Source organism: Desmodus rotundus, chromosome 1 (genome assembly GCF_022682495.2).
Source record: "Desmodus rotundus isolate HL8 chromosome 1, HLdesRot8A.1, whole genome shotgun sequence".
Taxonomy (NCBI): Eukaryota; Metazoa; Chordata; class Mammalia; order Chiroptera; family Phyllostomidae; genus Desmodus; species Desmodus rotundus.
Genome location: NC_071387.1, coordinates 60,429,022 through 60,446,698, shown reverse-complemented (window position 1 = coordinate 60,446,698; position 17,677 = coordinate 60,429,022).

The following is a 17,677-nucleotide window of genomic DNA, read 5'->3' as shown; positions in this document are numbered from 1 at the left end:
CGCACCGGGTGAAAAGTCACGGTGTATACCAACGCAGTACCCCGAAACACAGCCTAGCATCCTAATATTTTAAAGGCAGAAACCACAATTCTATAAGTTAAATGAAATAAATACCTGGTTTTTAAAATAAGTCATTAATATTATCATGGTCTTCGTCCTTTCTGTGAATATTAAAATGTGTCAGTCCCATTAGAAAAAGTTTATTATCAAGCCAATAAGGAAGTACTTAAGTTTACATTTTTCCACATTACTTGAAAATACAGATTTACTAATAGAATCATACATAAGTTAATTTGATTTCCTACTCTAGGCACAAACTGAATTGGCCAATTATCACCCAGGTATTTATAAACTGGTTAAATTCTTTAAGATGTAGTCACTCTAGAGAATATGTTGCCACAATTTAGCATATAGATCATGTGTTTTGCTGCACACATTTCAGAGATGTCACAGCGTTCTGAAAGTTCACGAGTCCCTTTCCTAGGGACTGCGAATTTCTGCGGACTCCCTCTGGTGCCCGTGGGTCCCTGTGACGATGAAGGCACCGCCAGCAACCTCTCGTTTTAGCTTGAGGGTGATTTTAAATTCTTTATAGCATTTGTTACACGCAACTATTAGTTTTCCTAGGTTTATATTTGTTACTTAAAGTTTTACAAACAGGAAAAGTTAAATGCTCTCTTTCAGACAGTCTCCGTAAAAGAAGACCTGGCGCGGGTATTCATTTCGTGACAGAAGATGCTGGCTCACTTTTGTACGAAGTTATTTGTTCTAAATGGTAAGTAACAGAGAATTCCTTCATCCTTTCTGCTTCATGATCTCAGGGTTAATAAGGGAATTATATGTTTAAAATTTTTATTTATAACTCTTACTGTATTTGGAGAACTAAAAATAGGGGAATTATTTTCATGCCATCCATTTACACTTATTTATAGGAACCTGACAAGTATTCCTTCTATTCAGTAGTTAATTTCTTTCTAAAGCTTTTCGTTTATGTACATTACAGGTATTTATGTAATGAAGCCATGAATGTCTCAACATACATGTCGACTCCCTTGCATGAATGTAAGTCACAGCTGATTAATGCCTGATGCTAAAGGAACTCTAGATTTTTCTGAAATGCAGTGTGAACGGCATGAGCTCCGGAATCTCAGGGCCCCGGGTTTGTTCCCTGGCGCGGCTCCTGACCAGAAGGCAGCTGGCCTCTCTGAGCCTCTGTCTCTTTGACTGTGAATGGGATTGAGAACATCTTTCTCGCAGCTCCATTAATACCCCGTGAGACGGAGTGTCTGCATGTGGTGATGCTTGATAAATGGCAGAAATGTTGTTGTAGTAGAGTCGGCATAATTTAAGGGCTGTGACGGCTCACACAGTGGAACTGTGGTGACCATCTTGAGTGTGCTATCCCCACTGTTAATTTACATCCTGACTTTAAACTTGTAAGTGCCCTCTTTCTTTCTCGTTCTAGAAGTTTCCTCAATTTCTACTAGAACGAGAGGCAAAAATGATCCCAGCAGAACTGAGAACTGCAGAGTCTCATTGTTGGTGAAGGGAGTGTGCCACTCATTAATTTTTTAAATAAGATATATTTGGAATGGGAGTTATTAAACCTACTAGGGGGTCTCACAGTCAATCTAAAAGTCCCACTGCCTGTGTAATAAGCCAAGTATCTAGTTTTAAAAGTAAACAGGAAATTGTACAATATCCATCACCCATATAATCGCCCCAGTTCTCTGTGTTAAGTCAGTTAGGATAAATTTTATTTTCATCCTTTTTTAAGTACAATCCCTTTTCAAAAGGGAGTGAGCAAAAAAGAAATTAGTTTGGTAGATTAAATAGTTTTCTAGAAGGGCTTTTCCTTTATGACCGTGGAGCTAATTTTTTATGATACCCTTATCATGATGTTGCTACTTAGAGAGGTTGCCTATTTTTCAACTTGCAAATGAAAAAATAGAAAAAGTCACTAATAGTACCTTAACTTTTCAGACAGGGATTCTGAAAACTTAACAGACTAGAAATTTTGTTTCTAAAAATTTTGAATGGGATTGCAGAAAATGTTCCAAGTTTGAAGGAGGAAAAAAATGTGATTGTAGCCATGAACCTATTCTGTACTAGGGCCAGATACTTAGTTTCTCTAGATATACAGGGCCCGGCAAAAGTAACACCTACTTGAGTGTGGCTGGTAGGTAATAATATGGGTGTAATAATTTATGCTTTTAACTTGAACATTTCACTTAAAGTGTAATATGGTGTGCTTGAGTGTGATATTGTTATGTTGCAGAACTACATGCTTATGATTTTGAGATAAAAGATTTTGTAAAAAAAGGGTGGTTGTTTGTGCTGGGCCCTGTATTTCTTTGTGGAGATATCTTTCATGTTTTTGAAAGTCAAAATAGTTAATGAACGTGAATGTTTTTTAGAGTTTTAAAGCATAGGTCATTGTTATTATATATTGCCTAAATCACATATTTATGGCTATTTTGATTAAAAGTTATCAAATTGACCAATAATATCTAAACATATTCTGTCACATTCCTGGTATATGCCCCTGGAAATGAATCATTTTTACTAATCCAAGAATTTATTAATGAATAACATATATCCAATTTCCCCCAAACTGTGAGATGATACATATTTTTGTTTATTTTAACGTGTATAATTTTAATATATACACAATAACCCTCGCCAGGTAGCTAAGTTGGTTAGAGCATCATCCCGGTACACCAAGGTTATGGTATGGTTTGATCCTCAGTCAGGGCACATAAAAATCAGTAAATACCTAAATAAGTGGAAAAACAAATTGATGTATCTATCTATCTCTCTCTCCCTCTCCCCCCTTACTTCTTCTCATTTTATTTTAATTTCTATTTAATGAGCTAAATGTGTTAAAGTGCTTCTCGTGGAAAATACCTACAACACTCAGAAAATAGTAACTGTTTTAGTCAGAACTCATCTTTCAGTGCTTATAAATTTTTTTATCTGGAATATTACTTATTAAGAAAAACCTTCTGTAGTCCAAAAGTAAGTTCTTAGGACATGGGTTAAACACAGTTGAAGTGATTCCTTGTATGTCAGACTTCTCAGAATGGTCAAAGATAGCAATATTTTCTAAGTCTTCACTGAGTATAGAATACTATTTTCCAAACCCAACTGGCCAAAAGTATCTGGTGAGACTCAAGTTCCAAGGAATACATTTTCAGGAAGCACACTTCTAACATACCAGATTTTGATCTGAGAAAGTTGACTAGCTGTATATTTTCTTCTCAATAGATTTTGAACTTCTGGACACAAGGATTGGGCTTTGTTTAGCTTTTTACCCCCATAGGATGTAAAAGTTCTATCACATAGAAGGCCATAATATGTTTTATTTTTCTTATTGAAAGAGAACGTTTTGGGTTTTTTTTCCTCTAAAGGAACTGGATAGGAGTTGAAAGCAAGGAAGGTAAAGAGGGAGTGTTTTCTTATTTTTGAGGAACTAACTGAGTTGTGGATGGTGGAAAGGAAACCCTCCGTGCATCCCCCACTCTGCAGGAAGCGTGGGCCTGGAGAGGGAGATTTGGGTCAGCTTTTGGCATACGCACTGAGTTCCAACAAAATGAGTTAGTTGATATTGCAGTGTTAGGGTGTAGAGAAGAAGCCAGTCCTTTAATGGTCCAGTATGTTTCCAAGTTGGCTGTTCTCATTTGGAAAGTACTTGTCCTTGGAGATGGTTTAGTGTTCCAGGAACCGGCCATCTCTCTAGCTTGTTATATTTGATCACACCCTTACCGTCTACCGTGGGTCTGGCATGGTATCATTCCAGAGACAGTACTAAATAAGAAGCCTGAACATTCTTGATTTTCAATAAGATGAAAATTTTTAAATTTGGAAAAAATCTAACACAATCCACTAATATAGATGAGCCATCTTCAAAGTTACCAATAATCTATGATACAATTGGGACTAAAACTCAGGTTTTCTGACAATGAGTAAGCCTTTTAATTTAACATGAGTATTTGAAAGTGGTTTTCAAAAGAATTTAATACTTAAATAATTGATAATACTACTTTCATATTTCCTTAATTGAAGGAAATTAGCCAAGCACTAATGTTGTACATTGAAGTTGGGATAAAGGCGATGCATGAATAATAGCCGATTATTACCATTAACTTACTGAGCCTTACTGTAAGACGTTCAGGCATAAAATCATCAGAGATCATAGTCATCAGTATATACAAATTTCCAGCAGGAAGCTACCGGAAAGATCTGTTAGACTCAACGTTTTCTTTGCTCAGCAAGTATTAAAGTTTACTGTTTCTTAAATGGCATCTGTGAGTTGGATTTGATTTAAGTTTTGTTTGCCTTCCTCATGGCATTATAAGGCAAATCTCCCTGTCAGTTTATTATCATCTCCGGTACTAAGTCTTGGGACAATTACATAAAAACAAAATTAAATTATATGAGGTCTGTCCAGAAGGTATCCAGCCATGTAATATGAAAAATAGAAATATTTATTAAACAAGATACAAGAAACATTGTACATAGGACAATGATGCCTCAGTCCCCTTCAAAGTAGGCACCTTGGGACCCCACACAGTTCTCATAATCACTATCAGCCACCTTGTCATATTTTTCTGAATCTCATCACAGGTACAAAATTTCTTCCCATTCAAAGGTGATTTTAGTTTTGGAAAAAGCCAGAAGCCACAGGGCACCAAATCTGGGCTGTACGGGGGCTGAGTCACCTGGGTGATTTGATGTTTCTCAAAAAACCTCTGCACAAGACATGATGCATGAGTTAGCGCGTTGTCGTGATGAAGCTGCCAATCCCCAGTTGCCCATGGCTACAGCTTTCTGAACATCCGAGTGGTTTCCGCAAAGAAATGTTCAGGCTTAACACAAAATTTGTTGCAGATTCATTGCTCTACTCACTCATTTTGAATGCAATGGCCACACAGTACACATGCTCACTCAACAGCATCTACTGCCCCCACTGACGAGTACAGTGAAGTTGTCATTGTTCACACATGCTCATTCCAGTCCACTCTCCTTGGCTGCCAGGTCACATCCATGTGGTGCAAACCATTCTTGTTATACTAACAATGGCTGCACTTTTCCCAGACATACCTTGTATTTTTACCACTACTATGGTTACTCTTTATTTTAAATGTTTTTTATTTTTCAGTTTCAGTTGATATACAATCTTATCATAGTTTGAGGAATGCAACAAAGTGATTAGACATTTATGTAATTTACAAAGTGATCACCATGATAAATCTAGTGCTCGTCTGGCACCTACATAGTTCTTAGTATTATTGACCATTTTTCCTTTGCTCTACTTTACATCCCTGTGACCATTTTGTAACAATCAATTTGTGCATGTTAATCTCTTTACCTATTTCACCCATTCCCACAAACACTCTCCCCTCTAACAACCATCAAAATGTTCTCTGTGTCTCTGAGTCTGTTTCTGTTTTGTTCATTTATTTTATTCTTTAGGTTCCATGTATAAGTGAAACTATATGGTATTTGTCTTTTTCTGGCTTATTTCACTCAGTACAATACACTCTAGGTCCACTTGTGTTGTCACAAATGGTAAGATTTAATTCCTTCATGGCCAAGCAACATTCCATTCTATAAATGTATCACAGATTCTTTCTCCACTCGTCTATTGGTGGGCTGTCAGGTTACTTCCGTATCTTGGCTATTGTCAATAATGCTGCACTGAGCATATATGGATATATATGTCTTTTCAAATTAGTGTTTTGGGTTTCTTCGGATAAATACCCAGAAGTGGAATTCCTGGGTCGTTTGTCTCTTGTTGTAGCCTTTGTTTTAAAGCCTATTTTGTCTGGTATAAGTATTGCCACCCCAGCTTTTTGTTGCTGTTGTTTCCGTTCTTATGAAATACAGGTATTTCCCATCCCTTTACTTTCAGCCTGTGTGTGCCTTTCAATCTGAAGTAAGGTTCTTGTAGACAGCATATACATGGGTCTTGTTTTCTTATCCATTCAGCCACCCTGTGTGTTCTGGTTGGGACATATAATCCATTTGCATTTAAAGTAATTGTTAGTAGATAGGAATTTATTGCCATTTTATTTTTCATACTTTTTTCTGCTTCTTAAAGAAGACCCTTTATTACTTCCTGTAATACTGGTTTAGTGCTAACAAACTCCTTTAGCTTTTTCTTGTCTGGGAAACTCTTTATTTGTCCTTCAATTCTAAATGACAGCTTTGCTTGGTAGACTAATTTTGGTTGTAGGTCCTTGCTTTTTATCATTTTGAATATTTCCTGCCAATTCCTTCTGGTCTGCAAAGTTTCTGTTGAGAAATCAGCTGACAGTCTTATGGGAGCTCCCTTGTAGTTAACTGTCTTTTTCTTGCTGCTTTTAAAATTCTGTCTTTAACCTTTGGCATTTTAATTCTGATGTGTCTTGGTGTGGGCCTCTTTGGGTTCATCTTGTTTGAGACCCTGTGAGCTTCTTGGACTTGTGTGTCTATTTCCCTCACCAAGTTAGGAGAGCTTTCAGTCATAATTTTTAAAAATAAGTTTTTAATTTCTTTGCCCTCTCTTCTGGTATCCCCATGATGCAAACGTTGGTGTGCTTGAAATTAAACTTTCATCAATTTTTTGGATTCTTTTTTCTTTTGGGGTGTTTTCTGCTACCTTATCTCCCAAATCTCTGATTTGATCCTCTGCTTTAGATAATCTGGTGATTCTGTCCAGTATATTCTTCATTTCATTTGTGTCCTTCATCTCTGACTGATTCTTCTTCGTGTTTTCTACATCCATTTTTATGTTTCGTATCTTTCTGTTGAAGCCCTCACTGAGTCGGTATATTCTCTGCCTAAGTTCACTGAGCATCCTTATTAAACAGTGTTTTGATCTCAGCATCTGGCAGATTGCCTGTTGCCGTTTTATTTAGTTCTTTCTCTGCAGTTGTGTCTTGTTCTTTCAGCTGGGACATGTTTCTTTGTCTCCTTACTTTGGCTGCACCCCTGTATTTGTTTCTTGTATTAGGTAAAGCTGCTATGTCTCTTGGTCTTGGTAGAATGGCCTTACGTAGTAGGTGTCCTATAGGGTCCAGTGGCATCACCTCCTCATCACTTGAGCTGGATGCTTCAGGTACGTCCCCTGTGTGCTCTGTGTACACCCTCCTATTGTAGTTGAGCCTTGATTGTTGTTGGTACATCAGTGGGAGGGACCGATTCCCCCAGGTCCATCAGCTGTGAGGACTGGCCACAACCGCAGTGAAGGAGCACCCCAGGGGGCTCTGGTGCCTGCTGAGTCCACCCCTTGAGTGGTCACTTGTGGAGGTGGTTGGGTGGTTCTTTGACATGGTCTGAAGCTGTCCACTGGGTATTCTGGCTCTGGGGCCTCCCAGGAGGTACAGTCCAAGGTCAGCCACTGCCTTTGCCTTGCCCAGGGCCACATGGTATGAGCTACAAAGTGATCTGCAGATGGTATGGAGCCTGTGCTGGGCTGGGAGGTGCCCAGGAGAGGCCAAGCTGCAAACCAAGGCCAACTGTCACTAATGCTATGCTTGGGGCTGCTTCGCAGGAAGTTTAGGGCACACCAAACAAGGGAAGCTGCCTCTTGTTAGGGATCTGTGGACCCTTGAGAGATTTTAAGAAATTCTGTATCATGAGCCAAGATAGTACTTTTGTCTAGAAAAGCCACTGAAAGTGGATTGGGTGAGCCCTGTAAGTTTAGTAGGACAGGGTTTTAGGGACTCTCCAACATGGAGTAGACAGTGTTAGCCAGGTTGATGGAGATGCAGATAGGGATCCTGCTTGTCAGCTCTGTCGGGGGAGGGCTCAGCAAATGAACAATGGCCTCTGTCAGCACTTCTATCTGGAAGAAAGCTTCCCTTCCAGCTCTCACCCTGATGCCAGATAATTCGTTCCTCCCTCTATGTCCCTGGTACCTCTATAGCTGCTGCCGCAGTCCTAGAGCTCAGAGTGAGTGAGTGAAAGTAAGTCCCTGTGTGGGCCCTTTAGGAGGAATGCCTGGGACTTAAGAAGACTGCATCTCACTTAGCCGCAATCCTTGCCAGCTTTCACAGCCAGAAGTTATGGGAACATTTTTTCCTAACACATGATCCCTGGGCTGGTAAGCTTGGTGTGGGACTGGGACTCCTTACTCCTCAGGGTGCACCTCCGTAGCCGAGATAGCCCTCCACTATTTAACCACCCCATGTGGTGTGAGGCCAGCCCCTTTTTATACATCTCTGCCCCTTGTGCCGATCTGGACGTGGTTTCTTCTGTATAACCTTGGTTATGGGACTGCTGTTCAGCTAGGCCTCAGGCAGTTCTTGATCATGGTTTTTCTCTAGTTTAGTTGTAATTTTGATGATTTTGGGGCCATCACAGGAAGAACCAAATACAGTGTTTCCCTACTCCATCATCTTAACCAGAAACTACTACTGTGGCTACTCTTGATAACCAGCCCCCTACAAAAGCTTGATTAAATGTCTGTGTAATAGCGATCGCACTATCAGGTTATAAGACAGAACCATTTTTTGTGCAGTTTAAGAAGTAGTTGGGTATGTATAGTCAGTTGGAAAAATGTGATTATAAAGGACATTCAATAAATGGAAGTGTATTACAAATTGATAAATTTAGATTAGTGATAAATATTATTAAGATGTTGCAGTGTAATTTTTTAAAAGTACAAGGAATAAATTATGGATTAGCCTGTGTTTTTTTGAGACTCAATAAATAAATGGAACAGATGAAAGAACCTTACACCCACATTAACATATTGGCTCACCCAGGAGCATCGTTTGGTTGGTTGTCAACAGCCGCTGGTTCCCTTGTGTACACGTGGAGCAACAGTGACCCCACGGGGCCGGATTATCTCGCTGCTTGAGCTCCAAGGTCTAAAAAGAAAGATATTCACAAGAAGCAGAGGCAGTTGGGGAAAATATGTATATGGTTATAAAACTAGGCTGCTGAATTGGGGGAGCTGGGAGGGATTTCCAGCATTGCCTTTATAGTGCCGAGTCTGTGTCTGGTTTGCTTCCTCAATGGCCTGAAAAAATAAAGGAACAAGTAATAATTATAGTAATAATTACGAATGATGAAATAAAATATGGCTGTCCCTGAAACTTTAGGAAATGTTGTCAATTGGTTAGAAAACTTTCCATTTAGTTTAAACTCTCAAAGGGAAAATAAACCCACCACAGAATAAAGGAAATCTATGAAACATTTTACTTTTTTCTGGAGCACAACCACTAGAGGACAGTAGAGTCCACGATGCCTCACCTTTGCTCCACATTACCCACCCCTCTGCCCCCCAATCCCAGCCCATCCTTCCCATTCTGAGTGGCTGAATGGACGCTTCAGAAAAGTGGCTATTTTTTATTTCCAAAATATATTACATTTTCTCATAAACATACCTGGGTAAAATGCAGTAGAATGTGAGATACTCCCTTTTCCAGATTTGAGGATGTGATTATATTCTTTTTCTTTTGACTAAAGTTAGCTGTTTTTGCAGTAAATACTTAAAGCACAAAGAAGGGTATATCCACGAGCTTTCCTGTGGTTATTGAAATTATTATTATGCCAAACACTACGTCAGTTCATTTTGAAGTCAATTTTTAAGAAATCTCCCTTTCCTGAAAATCTAACTTTAAGTAAGAAAATATGAAAAAGATAAAGCCAAGCTCTTTGTATTCTGAAGAATAAATTTTATGTGAAGAACACAAAATAATAGCCTGAGAAAATACTTGGTACTTAGAAGTCAGGATTTCTATTGATGTTATTGTTGCATATAATTGTTACAATTTAGAAGAAAAAAATGACTTTTTTATTTCTGGTAAAATGAAAGATTTGGTTGAAATTTTTCTTTGACTTAAGTTGAAAATAGATTTTATGAGTGCTTATTTTGTGTTTCATCCAATAAAGAATGGTTATGTTGTGACACATCACTAATAAAAGTAAAATCATTTTTCTAGTTTCTGCTTCCAGCTCTATCAGTGATTGTCACGGCAGTCTTCAGCATTTTGTGCATAAAACTTTCTCTGCAGGAAAAAAAAAAAGTAAACTTATCTGGGATCATTGGCTTTGAAATAGTTAGAATTAATTTTTTAATAAATATACTTAAAGAAGTAGTAGTTTTACTTGGTAAAGATGGAATCCACAGAGACATTTGAAGAAATACAAGCTTTCCTTAGAAAACTAGGTTGGACGAGGCTAGACTACACTTCGCCTACACTTTTGAGTGTTTATCCCCCCAAACGGTGCTGGGCATAGAGCAGATACTCAATTGGTTTGAACAAAAATTAGCGTCTGTTAGATGTACCTGAATTCCAGTCACTATGCTGGGAACTCTTATCCCTTCCTTATTATAGGAGCTAAATTTTCTAGATTAATAAATGCTTGCTATTGCTGATTTCAAGGTAAATTAATTTTAACACTCTGATTTGCTAATTTTTGTTAAAATTTCCACTGTCCTTACAAAAGTGCTACATGATACATTGTTTTCCAGTTAAAATGAACTGAATTATTTCGGTGGAGAATTTTTAAACAAAGTTTGAAGTTACTGCAAGCAAACTGAGTGTCTTAGAGACAGTGTTGTCAGTTACTGGTGTTGGTGATGAGTTTTCTCTGGATTCCCTATAATCTGGTCACCGACATTTCCTTCTGTAACTCCCACAGACAGTTTTGGCACCCTGCTCCTCCTGCATAAGTTCACTTTGGAGATTTGATTCGGGATGTGGCCTACGGCTTGACAAGCAACTTCCTGAAAGGCTTTGCAACAAGAGCTTTTTAGACAAAAATCATCCTGTCTCAGCTCAACCTTCTCCCTTGTGTGTAAGTCTGTTATTAGTCATGCAATGTTCAGTTTGCATTGGCCTTAGGAAACTGCAAGGATGTGGTCTTAAAGCGACAGTGCTCATATCAAAGCAGTCCTGTAGGATTGTCACAAGACACTCTGCGAGAGAGCTACAGAGAATTCTAACACTTCTTTTTAAAAAACCCAAGTTAACCCCAAATGTGCCCCCTTTATCTCCTTAGAGAAGACAAATCCTTAGACCTTAGAGAGAGCATTTCTGTTTTAGGTAGAGTGATTTTTCCAGAACTGGAAACCTGTTAGAACTCTGTTTTTTCTCATGAATGTTGCCAACTTGAAAAAGATTTTTATTTGGTAATTTTTACCAAGGAAGGTTTTTTGTGAGGGGCGTGGGGTAGGGGGCAGAGGGTCTTTCTTCCTTTCTACTGATAAGATTATGCTTAAATGAGATACTTGATAACATTAAGCCGTAAAGAGAATGACTTTGGTTGACCCAATGTTTAATCCAGTTTAACATTTCAACATTTCCTACTTCACCCAGATTCCCTCCATTGAATTTGCGGGCCAGCCTGCAGTGGAGATAACAGTCAATTAGTCCTCTTCCAGGGTGGCAGCGAGCAGTCCTCCAGTCATCCTCTGTTACCTGTAGCATTCTTTCTGGGTGGCATCCAGCATGTCAGCATTTTGCACAGGACTCTGATTTCCTGTTCAACCATTATCTATTCTGGACTTAATGATGACTTGATTCACTGACATACATTATAAAACTAAATACTTAAAACACTCATGTGGTGGGAACAGTGACCTCCATTTTACAGATGAGGAAAATAGAGATCGTATAGGTAAATGATTGTTTAAAGGTTTCACAGTTTAAATAAGGGCAAAGTGAAAATCAAAGCCACACCTTTGACTTCATATTCACTCTTGCCTTTGCCAAAACTGTAGCTGTAGCTGAATCCCAAGGCTGGGAAATGGTATAACCTGGTCTAAATCAGGGATGGAAAGCACAAAGCCAAATTAAAGGATCATTGTTACTAATGGGAGGCATTGCACAGCCTTTTTGCACCTGCGGACTCTACTGTGCCCTCAACCACATCAGTAAAACTGGAAATGCAACTGTCCTGCTAGTCTTTAAACCAGAGGGCTGCAGAGATTCACGACCAGTAAGTGCCAGCGACACTGCAGCTATTTAACAGAGCAGCAGCGAGGCAACTCCCAGCAGCCCAGATCTTCCTCTGCTTCAGCTGAAAGGCCAGTTATATTTTAATCTCAGTTATGTAAGTGGTGGTTTTGAAAGCAAGTTGGCACATCTCTAGAAGGATTTTTTTCTATTAGTTCTTTGGTGCCCATTAATTTTTTTAAATAAAGGACAAATTGAGCTATATTAAGTATAGAAACGATAAAGATCTCACTATGGAATCAGTGCTGTGGTCAGGAATCAGACAGACTGTAGCCAAAATAATTCGTTTTAAGTTTTCAACTACTAGGAGTAAAGATGCTAAGAAAATTCATGAAACAGTTTTGTATACATAAAACATTTTTATTTTTCTGGGTGAAAATCTACAGTAGAATTGTATACAGTAGAATATATATATATAAAAAATAGAAATATTGTAGAATTTATATATATATAAAGATATATATGTATCTTTATCAGAAATTTCCAAACTGTGCCACACTATTAAGTGAGTTTCAGTTTCTTTGTATCTTCAACAACACTTGGTACGGTCAGTCTTTTTAATTGTAGTCATTCTCGTAGGTATGTAGTGGTTTTACTTTGCTGTACTTTGTATTTCTCTAACGAATAATCATGTTAAGCAACATTTCATGTGTTTATTTACTATTTGTATGTCTTCTTAGGTGAAGTGTCTGTCCAAATCTCTTTTGATCATTTAAAAAATTGGCTGCTTTTTTTATTATTGAGTTTTGAGGGTTCTTTCTATATATCATATATTTTTGGATGCAAGTTCTTTATTCATATAATATTCATATGAAATAAATACATTATATATATATATAAATTCTTCCTCCTGTTTTATGGTTTTTCTCCTTATTGTCTTCCCAGTAATTTTTAAAGAGTGGAAGTTTTAATTTTGATGAAGTTCAGTTACCAATTTGTTCTTTTATGGATCATGAATTGGGTACATATTTAAAAGTCTTTGCCTAACTCAAAGTCACAAAGATTTTCTTCTGTCTTATTTTCTAAATGTTTAATAGATTTTTTTAAAAGATTTTACCTATTTATTTTTAGAGACGGGAAGAAAGGGAGAGAAACATCAATGTGTGATTGCCTCTCATTTGCCCCCTACTGGGGACCTGGCCCACAACCCAGGCATGTGCCCTGACTGGGAATTGAACCGGTGACCCTTTGGTTCCCAGGCCAGCACTCAATCTACTGAGCCACACCAGCCAGGGCTAAATGTTTAACAGTTTTTAGTTTATATTTAGATCTATGATTTATTTTGAGTTTTTACATATTGTGTGAAATATCCCAATGTATCCCAGTTCATTTTGGAATATGGTTATTCAATTGATCCAGCACTTTTGTTGAAAAGACTGTCTTTTCTTTCACAGCACAATTTTTGCTTCTTTGTGGAGAATTGTTGTCCACATACATGTGAGTTTATTTCTGTTCTATATTTACATTAATATCACACTGTCTTGCCTATTCTGGCTTTAAAAGAACCTTTGAAATGGGGGAGCATCAATCCTCCAACTTTGTTCTTAATTTCCAAAATGCTCTTGGCTCTTCTGAATATATTTTATTTTTATATGAGTTTTTAAATTAAACATTCATTTTCTACAAAATAAACCTTTGAAGATTTTGAATGGAATTATGTTTAGTATATAAATCAATTTGGGATGAAGTGATAACCTGACCACACTGAATCTGTTGACTCAAGAACAAAGTATCTTCCTTTACTAAGTCTCTCTGGTTTCTCTAAGCAATCTTTTGTAGTATTGTAGTTTTCAGAGTACAAGTCTTTTGCATCTTTTTTTTTTTTTGCATTTATCTCTCCTAAATTTTTTGGTACTGTTGTAATTGGTGTTTTCTTCTAAAATTGAATTTTTGGTTATTTGTTGCTGGTATATAGAAATAAAATTGACTTTGTATATTGCTCTTGTATCCTGCAAACTTACTACGTCACTTACTAGTTCTAGGAACTTCTTTGTAGATTCCATTAATTTTTTTTTATATACATAATCATGTCATCTGTAAATCAACAAGTTTTATTGTTTCCTGTTCGATCTGGATAATTTTTATTTCTTGTTCATGCCTCATAGCATTAGGCAGAATCTTCAGTGTAATGTTAAATAGCAGGTGAGAGCTCACATCCTTGTCCTGTCCTAGTGTCTGATTTTCCCCATGTAGTATGATATTGGATGTAAGTTTTTGTTTATGCTCTTTAACAGGTTGAGGAAGTTTCTTTTTCCCCCATAGTTTGCTGGGAATATTTATCAATTATCTTAAGTTTAACAAATGATTTTTCTGAGTCAATTGAATTGATCTTTTTTATTAATTTTATTAATATGGTGAAGTAACTTTATTTACTAAAATGTTCAACTAACCTTGAATTCCTGGAGTAAACCCAACTTGGTTATAATGTATTATGGTTTTTATATATTGTTCAATTAAACTTGATAAAGTTTTGTTCAGAATTTTTACATGCATGTTCATGAGGGATATCAGTCTGTAATTGTCTTCTCTTGTAATGTCTTTATATTTTGATGTCAGAGTAACATGGTCTTTATAAAATAAACTGGATTTCACTTAGCATAATAGCCTGGCAGCTGTAGGAGAGTAGGGAGCAGGGGATGGAAGGAGAAGGGACTAGTCAAAGAGTGTGTATGCATGACCCACATGGACAATGGAGAGAGGACTGACTGTGGGAGAGAGGGGTAGGCGGGGTTGAGGGGGGGCAAAAGGGAAAAAAATTGGGATAACTGTAATAGAATACACAAAAAAAAATTTTAAAATAAAAAAAATCTCTAAAAAATTTTAGTGTTTCTATTTAAGGCTAAGAATTATTTTTTCAGAACACTTGGCTAATGATATGGAATTTTAATTTATAATATTACCAATATCTTTAATTTTAACTTGTGATTTCTGGTGTGATTTATTAACCCAAGAGATCACAAGAAATTTCCATTAAATTTGTATTTGGATAGAAAAAAATACATAAATTAGAGAATATTCTCTCCTTTCAAGTTTCTGAAAGTGTTTATGTAGAATTGGTATTATTTCTTCCTTGTAAGTTTGATAGCATCTACTAGTGAAGTCATCTGGGCCTGGATGCTGTGCGTGTGTGTGTTTGGTGGGAAGGCCATTAATGACGACTGAATGAGCCCTCCATTCTTATAGACGGGGGAGGCCTGTGAATGTCAAATAGATCAAGTTGGTTGCTAATGCCTTTCAGGTCTTCTGTACCCTTACTGATGTTCCGTTTACATTTTCATTTAATTTTTAAGAGCATGATATTTCATGCTCTTTGTGAATTTGTCTATTTTCTCTTTGTAGATCTATCACTTCTTGATTCTTGTATCTTGAGGCCATGTTGTCGGTGTAAGAAAATTTAAGATTGCTATGTCCTCTTGAGGAATTACCCCTTTGCCATTCTTAAATGAAACTCCTATTCTCTAATGATATTCTTTGTTCTGACATCTGTGATGTCTGATAGTAAGACAGCCACTTCGGATTTTTTTTATTTGTGCTAATATTATATTTTTCTTTATCGTGTTGCTTTTAACCTAATTGTCTTATTTTTTTTTTTCAAGCTTTAAGAGAAAGTTTATTGAGAAAGTCACAGAGATAGAAGAAGTACCGGGTGAAATAAATGGGCTCAGGAAACAAATTACAGAGGCAGAAGAAGGGGCCCTTGCAGCTTAGGAGAGAGTTTACGTAAAGGTAAAGCTCCTTTGAGGAAGAAGAGAGGGAGGGAGGGGAGAGGCATAGGTGTGCTCCTGGGAGGGAAATCTCCCTGGGTCCTCTGTCCTAAGGGCTTTTTAGGGTGGGGATTCTAGGGGAGATCTCAGGAGAGGATCTCAATAAAATGTTCATCAGCTTTGCAGGTATATCCTTTCAGGGTCTAATTGTCTTTTTTATTTGAAGTGTATTTCTTGTGGACAGCATATGGTTGGTATTAATTTTATATCAAATCTGACAATCCCTTCCTTTAATTTGGGGTATTGAGACCATTTAATTGGTTTTCTACCCATTATCTTGCTTCCCCATGATCACTCCCTTGGGTGATAAACTTGGGCCTGCCTCATGTATGATCACATTACCAAAAATTGGGCAAAGGGGACTTGTTTTTGGCCATTTTGTAATTATAAAAAATAGTAGACAAATTGCTTAATGATGTTTTCCCCCAATTTTCAGCATTAGTGATTTTTAAAAATTCCGTTTGTAAGTTAAAGAGTTTGTCATTGTTTCTTTAAAACAGCAATAATGAACCATATCCCTATGCATAAAGGGCTTCTTTTATTTATAAGGTTGAAAATTCTGAGTAATCTTTTTGGCAGTGTTTATTTATACCTCCTTTTACACTAGTTAAACATTTCTTATAATTACATTGTATTTCCTTGGTAGTTATGTGCTATAACTATCAGTATTGTCATCACATGAATTGTAGTATTCATCTCCAACTTACTTGCTCTATCTTCGAATTTCATTATGCCACTTTATTTTTAGTATAAAGCTTACAGTAGTATACTTTCATTTTTTGCTCTCCTGACCTTTGTGCTAACTTCTCATAATTTTCTTTTACATATGCTATGAACTTCCCACTACATTATTATTTTTGTTAAGCAGTCGATTATCTTTGAAAAAATTAAATAAATACAAATAAACCTGAAATATTTATACATGTATAATTATATTTATAAATCATAAGTATAGAAATATAGTGACTATAAGTGTATATACATATTTACTCATGTAATTACCCTTTCCATTGCTCTTTAGTTTTTTTATAAATCCATACTTCCATCTAGTATCATTTTTCTCCTGTTTGAAGGACATCTTTAACATTTCTTGTAATGTGGGTTTGCTGATAATTTTTTAATGTTTATATTGCCTGTACTTTTGAAAGATTTTTGTACTAGATATAAAATTCTAAGTGTGCAGGGGTTTTTTTTCTTTTCCTATTTAAAAGAATTTATCTCACTCTTTTCTCAAATAGGCAATTTTTGATCCGACACGTGCTTTCGTCGTTATCTTTGTTCCTGTGTACAGAATGTGTTGTTTTTCTTCTACTGCTTCTTAGATTTTTTTTCTTCACTACTGGTGTCAAGCCATATTTTCAATATTTCTTGTACTAGGGGTTCATGGATCTGTAAGTTCATAATTTTAATAAAATTTAAATAATGTTTTAGCCATTATTTTTTCAAAAATGTTTCCTTACTTGCCCTCTCCTCTAGGGACTCCAATTAGACTATTGATATTAGGTTCTCGAATTTGTCCCTCAGTTTACTCTAGTGCTCTTTTAATATTTTAAAAGTCTCTCTTCTCTAAGTCAATTCTGGGCAGTTTTTACTGATTGACTGATGTCCTCACTAAAGGTCATCTTTTTCCACCTTTCTGTGTGCCTAGTACTTCTGGTTGAATGTCAGACATGAATTTTGTTTTGTGAGGTGATGGATGTTTTTTGTATTTTATATAAATATTTTTGGGTTTTGTTCTTGGACACAGTTAATTTACTTGAAAAAAAGTTAGATCCTTCCAGGTCTTGCTTTTTAAGATTTATTAGGTGATAATGGAATGGTGCTCAGTTCAGAACTGATTACTCTTTCTGTGTTCTTTACCCAATGCTTCTTGAATCACGAGGGTTTCCATGTGGCTGGTAGGAATACGAGCTCTTCCCATCTTTGAGGGAGTCCCAGGCATAAATTCTTAATTAAGTG